Below are 10,452 nucleotides of genomic sequence, written 5' to 3'. Positions count from 1 at the left end.
CCCATAAGGAGAATCATGTGCTAACGGCTGTCTAAATGACTCGGGTAAAGTTTGTAGCATGCATGCTTGTTGTTTTTGTCTGCTTCCACTTGTCTTTGCACTAGGATGATGTCGGCGTAAACGCGCAGTCATATTCGTTGTGCTCCCAGATCTGAATGAGGGTGGGGGAGGTTCAATTTGCCATGTTGCAAGGAGAGCTTAACTTCTGTCTTGCTAGCTTGCCCTGCGCTCTTCCTTCTGACAATGCTGTCTGTGTCTAGCGCTCAGTGGATCTGCGCTCGACAGTGCAGCCGAGGCGGAGTAGTCAAACGCAGATTCACTGAGCGCTCAACATAGACAGCATCGTCAGAAGGAAAGTTGATAAAATAAATTACAAATTTTGTATTGTTCATACATATGCGTACAGAACCGAAAGCACTGTATCGAACGGTTCAATATCGATACGAGTATCGTTGCACCCTTAGTAAATACATATATATTTTTCTCTTCCTTCCACTAATCTTGACAATATGGCACACACACACACACACAGCATCCCATCATGCAGTGTTATATCCTTTGGTTATCTTCTAAAGGCGACACAAAATCGATGTTTCTGCTGCTTACAAGTGAACACACACCACACCTGTAATACGTTCCCACAATAAAGGAAACCAAGAGAGGAGGATATTGGGAGAGGGAGGAGGTGGAGGATGAATAGGGGAATCATCTGCAGTGTGGCTGTGAAGTGGATATTACTTTTTGTTTTCAGATTCCCTTCATCTCACTCACATTTATTTGACTTTTTTCCCTGCTCTGGATCATTCTAGTGTTTGATGTGTTTGTAAGGCTGGGGAGACAAAAATGAAGTCAAGCAGAAAGAGATGAGGGTGCAGATCCCGGGAATAACTGCTAAATGAAGAGAACGATGACCTGTGTGTAACTTTTGGTGTGTCGGTGTATATGTCTGCCTTTTAATGTCAATTTTTTTTATATAGCATAACTTTAGAACCACAGTCTGTTTAAGGCACTTCAGATTGAAGACCCTACAATATTATAATTATTATTCATTTAAATTTGATTTAGACAAGTCATATACAATACAGACAAAGATGACACAAGCAAGTAAGATTCCTTTTATTTGAAATGAAATGTGTGTGTGTGCGTAACTTGTGCTTTTGCACCAGCTTAAGTCTCAGATTTTATGATTAGAAGGGAGAGCTAAGACGGGTATTGAAATTAAACCAATAAAGAAAGAAAGAAAGAAAGAAAGAAAGAAAGAAAGAAAGAAAGAAAGAAAGAAAGAAAGAAAGAAAGAAAGAAAGAAAGAATAAATAGATTAAGTAGTTAAATGAATGGTTCCTATAATATTAGAAAGAAACTCCAACAGTCACATGACCCCTTAATAGAAAGCATGTAGTGACAATGGGAAGTAAGCACACTTTTTTTAACAAGAAGAAACCTCAGACAGGAAAGGGCTCAATCTACTCGGTTTTGTTTTTTTCCGATTACAATTGAGTATCATCTAATTTGCATGTGGTCGTTATAACAACATGGCCAAAAGTACGGTGACGTCATTTGTATGCAACACAAAGACAACACATCAACGTCGAGGTGACGGTATACCTGCTATAGTGAGTTTCATTTCTTGCGGTTCTGAGTTTTTGAAATCTGTTTTTACTCCATGTCTTTCTAACTGATGGTTTGCAATACTGTGCTCTCTTTGTTTTGTTATTTATTACATTTTGGTTCATAACTTGTATATTATTTCTAGTATTAGTTGTACAAGTTGTAATAATCATCTTCCCTGTGTTTCTGCCTCATCTCTTCTTTTTCCAAATTTAGGCCTGTTTGTGTTTCCTTGTCTCGTGTATCTTGTTAAGTTTTTGTATATGTGACAATAAAAACAATAAAAAACCAATGAACAATATTTAACAATATAGAGGGGGAGCAAATTAAGAATGGAATAGAAAGAAAATAACACAAAGACAATCACGCCAAAATAGAAACATGTTTTTGTGTTAGCAGACCCATGACCAGGGTTTAGAGATTAATGAGGTCCTATCCTGTTTCTTATAAAGCACCTTTTTACTCTACCTGAGCACTCAAAGCAATTTATGCAGTATGCCACATTCACCCATTCACTTATCCCATTTGTTTTTATACTTAGGTGCTTTCTATCAGTCACACACATTCACTCTCCAATGAATGCATCAAAAGGCAATTTAGGGTTAGTATCTTGCCCAGGAAAATTTGGGATGCAGATTGGAGCAACCAGGGAATGAATCACCAACCACTGACACTACCTCTGAAGCTACATTTAAACCACACAAGTCATGCTTCCACCTAAACCCCCTGAATACAACCCAATGACAGGGAAATTAGAATTCCTGTCTTTTCAAAGTAAAAGCCATCTAGAGTGTCACACATTGATTCGTGTCAATTTTTATTGTCTTATTTTGAAAAAAGTTTCAGGTTCAGTACTCAGTGATCTAATAGCTATTAACTGGCATGTGTGCGTGATATGGACAGATGTGATGGACAGATGTCATCCTGACCAGGACATTGCTGCTCTGAACAACATGTTCTAAAATGTAAGCAGAGGATAGCAGAGTTTTATCCACACACTGCACGATTCTGTATTACTCTAAGCGGGACTGCAGCATTCTGTCCTGCTGTAACATAATGTGTGTTTGTCAGTATATCTAAATTCCTTGTAATAGTTCATAAAGCTCTCAGTGGTTTTTACTTCCTAATTACATCTCTTACTTGCTCACTGTCTGTAACCCAGTGAATGCTCTGAGGTCATCAGATGCAAACAATAGTTGCCTCGAAGCCCTTAATGTTTTAAGGTAAAGACCCTATAATAAAACAAAGAAAACAGAGAAAACCCCCAAGATCACATGAATCCCTTTGAGTAAAAGCTTTGGCGACAGTGGAAAGGAAAATATTCCTTTTAACAGGAAGAAAGCAGAACCTGCAAAAACCTGACTTGTTGCCCGCAAATTGCATCCAAGTACAGGGTACTTGTTGTGTACTTGTTACATGAAATTACACGTAATTACAGGGTACTTGCGGTCTAACAGTGTAATTATTTCAATATTCCTTGCAAAAATCTTTTAGTCTTACTTATGGTATTTTTGTGTTTTAATCTTTTATGTTAAGCAAATTTGAGATTACACATGACAAAATCCTGGATTTCTGGATTGATTACTTATAAAAGTAATCAGAAATTTCACACAATCTGGCTAAACCAATTGTATACAGACACGCACACTTTTAATGTCTTTATTGCACACACTAAGTAAAAAGTTGCGTTTCCCACCAACCAAGAAAGTGCAGACTATGCCGGTCAAGACTTTTTATGCCTTTATTTATAGGGAAGGAAATCTCTACAACCCACACATCCAATCTCATCTCCCCAGGAACACAGTGGTTCATTTATTTTTTTCCTGCCTTAACTGTGATCGATTGCTTAGTGTGTTCACAAAAAAGGCATGGAAAGCACAGCAGCTTGTTTCCTTTAAGTTTAATCAGCTTGTTTTTTAGATAGAGATCACATTAGTTCACTTTTATAAAAACCTGAAACTCCAAGGCTTCACAAACTTTTTCTTGCAGAAGTATGTGACATTTCTTCTGAAGGATATACTGAGAGCGTTGTCCGCTCTGTTGGACAAGTCTGACCTTTTTGTCAAAAAAAGAATGTTGGCACACAGCCTCCGTTATCACAGCAGCCCATCTTCTGTCTTCTCTCATAACAACAACAAATCAATGCTGTGTACTTTAATATTGTATGATATAATGAATATTAATAAATATGGATGGTTAAGCAATAACTACTTAATTATTTGTGGATTTGTCCATGTTTTTACTATTTATCTGGAAATAAAAATACATAATTTATTAAGAATTGAAAGAAAATTATTATGCGTGGTTTGAAAAGTTAAACATGTTTTCTAAGTCATTAAATGCGTGGCAACCTTTAGCAGAAATTAAAGTAGCACCCCCCACCCCAACCCCAGGTAGTGAGTTGGCTCTCTCCGAGAAGGAAGGAAAGTAAGAATGAAAGGAAAACATTTTTAGAGTATTTCATTCATGTTATTTTATGTATATTTATGTTATTTTATTGTTTATTTTATTCCAGCTCAGTGTGAAAATTTTTATTGCTGTTTTGCTGCTCTGCATCGTGACTGACCACGTTCAACACACGAGAGGGGAGCGCAGAGCAGAGGAAGACACACGGAGAAAGAGAATCTGACAAAAAGCAACAAAACAGCAGTAGAGATCTTTATCACAGCGGTGGCCCCGACACAAGTTGCCTTAAAGCGCAGCACAGCCATTCAGTGCAATCCAAGAGTTTGGATTTTCTCACTGCAGAATAAAAGGGAAATGTTTCAATTTGTTTCAGTTTGAGATGGTCTCTGGTCTCGTGTAACATCAGGTAGACCTCAATGTCATTTAACAGTTTTATGTTTATGTTTTATAAATTTTCATATTGAGAATCATAACTAACTTATTAGCAGTTTTTCTTGTCAGTCACTGTCAGTCAAGTATCTATACAACTAATGAATCACAGCACAAGCAAAACTTCTCTTCTTCTGTGATCACTATATAGCCATATAGCATTGTTCCCAAACTTAAATCAATATCCAACTTACATGGTATTTTTTAAAAACACTGGCAGTGGAAATGTGCTAAAGTGAGATGAAGCAGATATGAAAGGGGTTTTTTTGCCACTGAGGTAAGGTATAATAGTAATGCAGTAAAAGAAGCAACTCATTTTAAAATGTGTTGTTATACAGCAAATAAGTAAGCCATCGTAAACTAGCCGTTGCTGTTTGTTACTGTGTTGCGGTGCTTTTTGCAGCACCAACAAATAAGATCATAGCTTGGTTTGTGAGCTGTACTAATGTATCTAAATTTGAATATATACATTGCACTGACAGACCCACTCTAGGGTTGAATAATAAATATAAAAACTGATCAATTTTACATTAAATATTAATGTTAGAGTTCCCTTCACATGTGCAGCCCCCAGCTTCCCTAGTTGTCCTTGTCTGTCTCGTTTTCCCTGTCCTCTTTTCCTTTTCTTTTTTTATCTGTTCCACACATTTTCTTCCCCCCAGTCTGTGTATAGGCTTGACTGGTCATTCGTTATTGCTATAAACGGTAACACATATAGTGGATATTCAGTGTTGCGGGGTATAGAAATGATTTTATCTTAACTTTTCTCTACTCCTTTGCTTTATTGGTCCATCTATGTTGCCCGTTTTCTTCATGCTTTTCTGCCTTCTTTCTACCAAACATTTACACATGCCTTCCTCCCCAGCAAATCTTCATGTGCTGCTCTGCCCGACCTGCTGTTTCTGTTAATTAGGGATAAAGCTGCTGTTTGTTACTTTGTGTGCGTGAGCATGGGAAATAAATACTGTGCATGCACGTCTTTCTGCGTTTGCGTCCTTGTCTCTTTGTGGTTCTTACTGAACAGCATTGCTTGACGGGACTTGACTGAACTCTATTGTCTTTGCTTGAATAGAAGCTCATCTTAATCTTTTGCCTCGAGATGCTTTCAGCTGATGAATTTGTTGTTAAAGCTGACGTGGCAGTGACATTCAGCTCCTAACTGCATACACTGTTCCAAAAAATAGTAATGTCAAATTATTTTACTGTGTATTTTACAGTTGCGTACTGTTTTTCTAGAATATCATTACATTTACATAAGTAGACTGTGATCTGACACGTCAAATGTAAAATAACATAACATCACTGTAAATGTAATAAAACACAATTTACTTGTTTGTTAAATATATTTTGTTGTACATATGCATATTTAGATCGTAAAAATACGTCCAGAAATGTCTCCCATCATGCCTTGGGACATGTGCTGCTGTTTAGATGTTCTTGTTTTATTGTTTATGGTTACGTTACTTTAAACTGTTATCTTGAATGTTGTGTTTACGCCGTGGTGCAGCGTCACTGACAGTTGTTGTTTTGTAGAGAGAGTGCTGTACCATGAGTGACTTCTGTTGTGCTGTTGTTGAAGCTTGAGGAACATAGTAGCACCGGCAAGTGTTTTAATGAAGAGCTCCCCCTACCAGCTTGGAGTTAAATAACAAGCTCAATCTCTCTCTATGAGCTTTCTTGTTAAGATTTCTCTGCATACCACAGTGTAAAGCATTGCATGGACACGCTGTGCTAATTAAATATTTTGAAAAAGAAATGTAGAGGTAGGACTTGCAATAACTATAAATAACATGATGCTAAGCTTTGGCCAATGAATGTGAGCTAACAACAACAAGGTCGCGGGTATGGCTGCGACTGTAGGAAAAAACCCTAATATGAAGGTATTTTACTGTGAATTTGACAGTAATGTTCTGTTCTTGTAGAATATCATTAAAGTTACATAAATAGACTTTGACTTCACATTTTGAATGTAAATTAACGTTAAATCACTATAATGTAATACAAGATAATTGTCATGATTATTAAATGTATCTGTCTGTACATATGCATATTTAGATTGTTAAAATACATTCACAAATGTATCATGATCTCACAAATATCTGTCCATTATTTGAAAGATTGAACTGTTGAATTCAAATGTAATGCTATGGAAAAGCATATAACATGATCCCTATAAGCTTGTGTTACATCACATAAGTATTATTATCGTTTCTAGTTAGGTCGTTTGTGGCTCAAGAGTTGTCAGTTCGCCTTGTGATCCGAAGAGTGCCGGTTCGCCCCCCGGCTCGGACACTCTCCGTCGTTGTGCCCGTGGTCAAGACTCTTCACCTACCGCCTACTAGTGATGGCCAAAGGGGCCGATGGTGCGATATGGCAGCCTCGCCTCTGTCAGTCTGTCCCAGGGCATGCAATCAATTGTTATTTAAACCAACTGTTAACTGTATATTTCTGTACATTTACGTATTATGATTGTTGTTTATAGGTAATTTCATTGTTTGATCATGTTAAAATGTTCCTAATTTAATGTCTAAAATCACTTGGAAAAGGCAGAATCCCATGTCAAATTAGCGCAACAAACTCTATTTTCATTACTGAAAATGACCGTATTTTTATGGGACAGTTATTTTCTGTTATTTTACGGTCGCATTTTGGCGCCCCAGCTGCCGGAATATTACCGTTGTTTTAGGATGTTTTTTTTAACAGTGTAACTTAAGGTCTTCATATCTTGGTAAAGTACACTCAACATTCTACTGGGAACGTCTCCAACCTCAGTTGCATCCCAAATCACATTTATGATTTCTCAGCTGTTAGTATACTTTAAATTTGCAATGGTAAACTCACCAGTAGCGTGTTCCCACTGGTCCCGTTATGTGTATTTTTTCATCCAAATTGTCTTTGGTTCAAGACTCCTTGACACACACTTGCGATAATGCTGTTAGCGTTTAAGTTTGCATTTCCAATTGCTTTTCCTCCCTCGTTGCCTTTTGTTTACCCCTGCAGTCTTTCATTTCTTTTTTTCCTTTTGGTATTTTCATCATTTCTTTATATCTGACACCCTTCTCTTTACCCTTTACCCCCTTCAGTCTTTCCAATTATATCTCCCATCTTTCTGCTTTTCATTGTTCAATATAGTGTGTGCATGTGTTTCCCATTTGAGGGCAATGTCTGCTGATTCATGCTTATCTTTGCTTGCAGATTAACTGTGGGTGTTCAAAGTTTACAGATTGAGAGATGAAGCTGATGATATTAGATAAAAAGATTGCTGACTGCCATATGGCTTTGACACCGGGGGCAGTATAACTCCCACCAGCATCCATCCATCCAGACGCTTTATTTATTCATCATTTGCCTTGTAAAACACGAAATTTTCTCTGTTCACTTATGATGTTAGACAGCTTTTAAGAGTAAGATAGAAACAAAGAAAAAAGGGCTTGTGAGTCAAGGATTGAGCCACATAGGCATTCTTAATGATGCATAAGCTGTTGACATTTCTCAAAATGTACGCTACTGTTCTCAGCACCTTTGAGGGAAAATCTCCAATCCTGCATCAACAACAGGACCTTGTTTCCAAGCATGTTTCGAAACATCGTAATTTGAAGTCAGCAGTTCTTTGGACTCGCCACTGCCTTTAGCTTCACAGTACTAGTGCTGAAATACATAAACATGATTGCAAATCAGCAAGTAGCCGAGGTATCAAACTGGAATTGGGCCAAATCTAAAACCCCTAAAAACTCCCAGTATGGAGCTTCAAAGTAAAAAAACAAATGTCTTTTTCACTGGTAACTGTTTATGATGCATTTCCCCCGTGTGCTGCAGTTAAATAAGAAAATGAATTATGGGTACTTTCATTAAAGTGATTCATACCTGGCTTGAATCTTTCTTGATTAAATATTTTAAAGCTTATTTGATTTGATACCTGCTGCCTTAAGACATTTTTAGAGCTATATAGAGCAGTAGTTGGACAACAGCACATGTTTGCTTGCCCTTGATCCCTAATCACTTACCTTCCACTGGAAGTGCAAAAAACAATGTAAAGAGAGCTTCAGAGGAGTTTTTGTTGCCCCAAATAGATGTTTGTCAAAGAAAAATGTCTTCTATTGAGATTTACGGTATATAGAACCAGGAAGCATCTAGCAAGTAAGGCAGTAAAATGAACGACACAGTCATTAGATGCACAAATTACAGTAGCTTTGACACCAGGACATCACATGTACAAATTAACTTGAGTGATGAGTAACTGTTCAGCTCACCACTTACGATGAACCACAGGTTCTGCTGTGTCCATCCAAAGACCTTTCTTGCATGTTTCTCTGCCTGTCGTCTCTCCACTGTCTGTAATAAAGGCTTAAAATGCCCCATGATACTGAAAAATAATCTGCTGCCATAATAGCCTCCACTCTTCTGAGAAAGCCTTTGATAAGAATTTAGAGCCTGGCTGCAGGGATTTGTATTAGTGAGGATGGATGCTGTTGTTGGGTGATCAGATCTGGGTCCCTGTCATGTTCCCATTTCATCCAGAAGGTGCTGGATGGTGTTGAGGTTGGGATGGAAAGCTGTGTTCAGCTTTACGTATCTCTACACCAAATGGATAAAAAACTCATTTTTAATCTCTTTGTGTGTCATATCATCAAGTTGAAAGTTCAAAGTCTGCATATTTAGCATTCCTGTTTATTTGTTTTAACCAAAATGTATTGCTTTTCTTTTTTGTAATTATAAGCCCCTGACATAACTATTCTCCACTGACTATTGTAATTTGTTTGCTCACTATTCTGCTGGCTTCAACACTGATAGTTAGCCAACAGTGGGTAAACACTTAGCCCAGCTGAACTATGCACAGTAGGGACTCCGTTATAATTGGAGTCCAAGGATGTCTTATAGAGGGACCAAACCACAGACATAGATTTCAGACTTATTATTTGTAGTTTTCACAATGGGATCCTCAAAAGACAGCTCATGCTAAAGTGTTCTCCATGTTTCTCTTTTCCAGGACAGTGCAGTATGTGAGAGCTTCCAATGACTAAGCCTGTGTTTAAATAGTATGTATGAAAAACAAAGTCAGGTAGTGGCTGCTTTAATCAGTTACTGAGAATTTGCAGACAGGTGACCACTAATGATGTGATGTTAAAGTAAAGCCCCGGTAACAAAGGCCTAGAGACTGAGCTGCAACCATCTGGCAACCACTGGCTGTGAGGAAAAAAAATGAGCATTCACCCACTGATTGTGGGTGGCTGCTGGAAGCTAGTGAAACTTATTGCTCCTGTCTATATCCGAACATATAGACAGGCCTATAGACAGTCTGCCTCTCACCCTATGACAGCTGGGATAGGAATATTGGATAGATGGATGAAGTTATATAAACATTTTCCCGATGCTGCTGTCACAAGAGGAAAATTTCCTATCAAGACAACAACAACAAAAAAAAGAAAAACATTTTGGGGACGGACCATTTAGGGAGCTACATTTTTGATTTTTGTTTTCTCCTCCCTGTCCCGTCCGGTAGCTTTAGCCCTGTTCTTTTTATTTTATTAGTTTTCATAATGTCATGGTCCTGCAGTTTTAGAAAGCTGTGCTTTGGCTTGATTTTCACCCCCTATTGGTCAAGATCATTTTTTGGAGTTGGGTGTCAACACACTTTTGGTCATTTCATACTGTAATTCGTGCCTTTCTGAAGTGGTAAAGTTTTGTCTCCAGTGGTTTGCTGTTCAAATTCCAGCTTGACTGCCTCATTAACACACAGATGACGATGTCCTTTTGTCCTCTGGTGTAAAGCGTACACAATGTGGTGTTCACTTTACACCAGTAATTGTCTGGTTCGGCAAGTGATGCCTTTTTAATCAAAACTCTTTCTCTCTCATTCTTTTCACTCTCTGTGTCTGCATCCATTTCCCGCTGGTTGTTTGTCTAAATTCTCATCTTAGCTTCCCTGGTTAGATATTTGCTGAAAGCTTCATCAAGCACAGCCAGGGTTCAATTACAAGATCTGTCTTCCTCTTCTCTCTCATTCTCATT

General features: G+C 37.9%; 1 protein-coding gene across 1 annotated transcript in view; it reads right to left on the bottom strand.

The window, feature by feature from the left end:
• rtn4rl1a (reticulon 4 receptor-like 1a) overlaps positions 1 to 10,452 on the bottom strand; it is a 106,744-nt gene that overhangs the window by 7,226 nt on the left and 89,066 nt on the right. The window lies entirely within an intron of this gene.

This window comes from Pundamilia nyererei, unplaced genomic scaffold, assembly GCF_000239375.1.
Source record: "Pundamilia nyererei isolate P.nyererei 1_Seehausen unplaced genomic scaffold, PunNye1.0 scaffold00354, whole genome shotgun sequence".
NCBI classification, from domain to species: Eukaryota; Metazoa; Chordata; class Actinopteri; order Cichliformes; family Cichlidae; genus Pundamilia; species Pundamilia nyererei.
The sequence above is the reverse complement of the archived record's forward strand: the minus strand, read 5'-3'. Positions and strand labels throughout refer to the sequence as shown.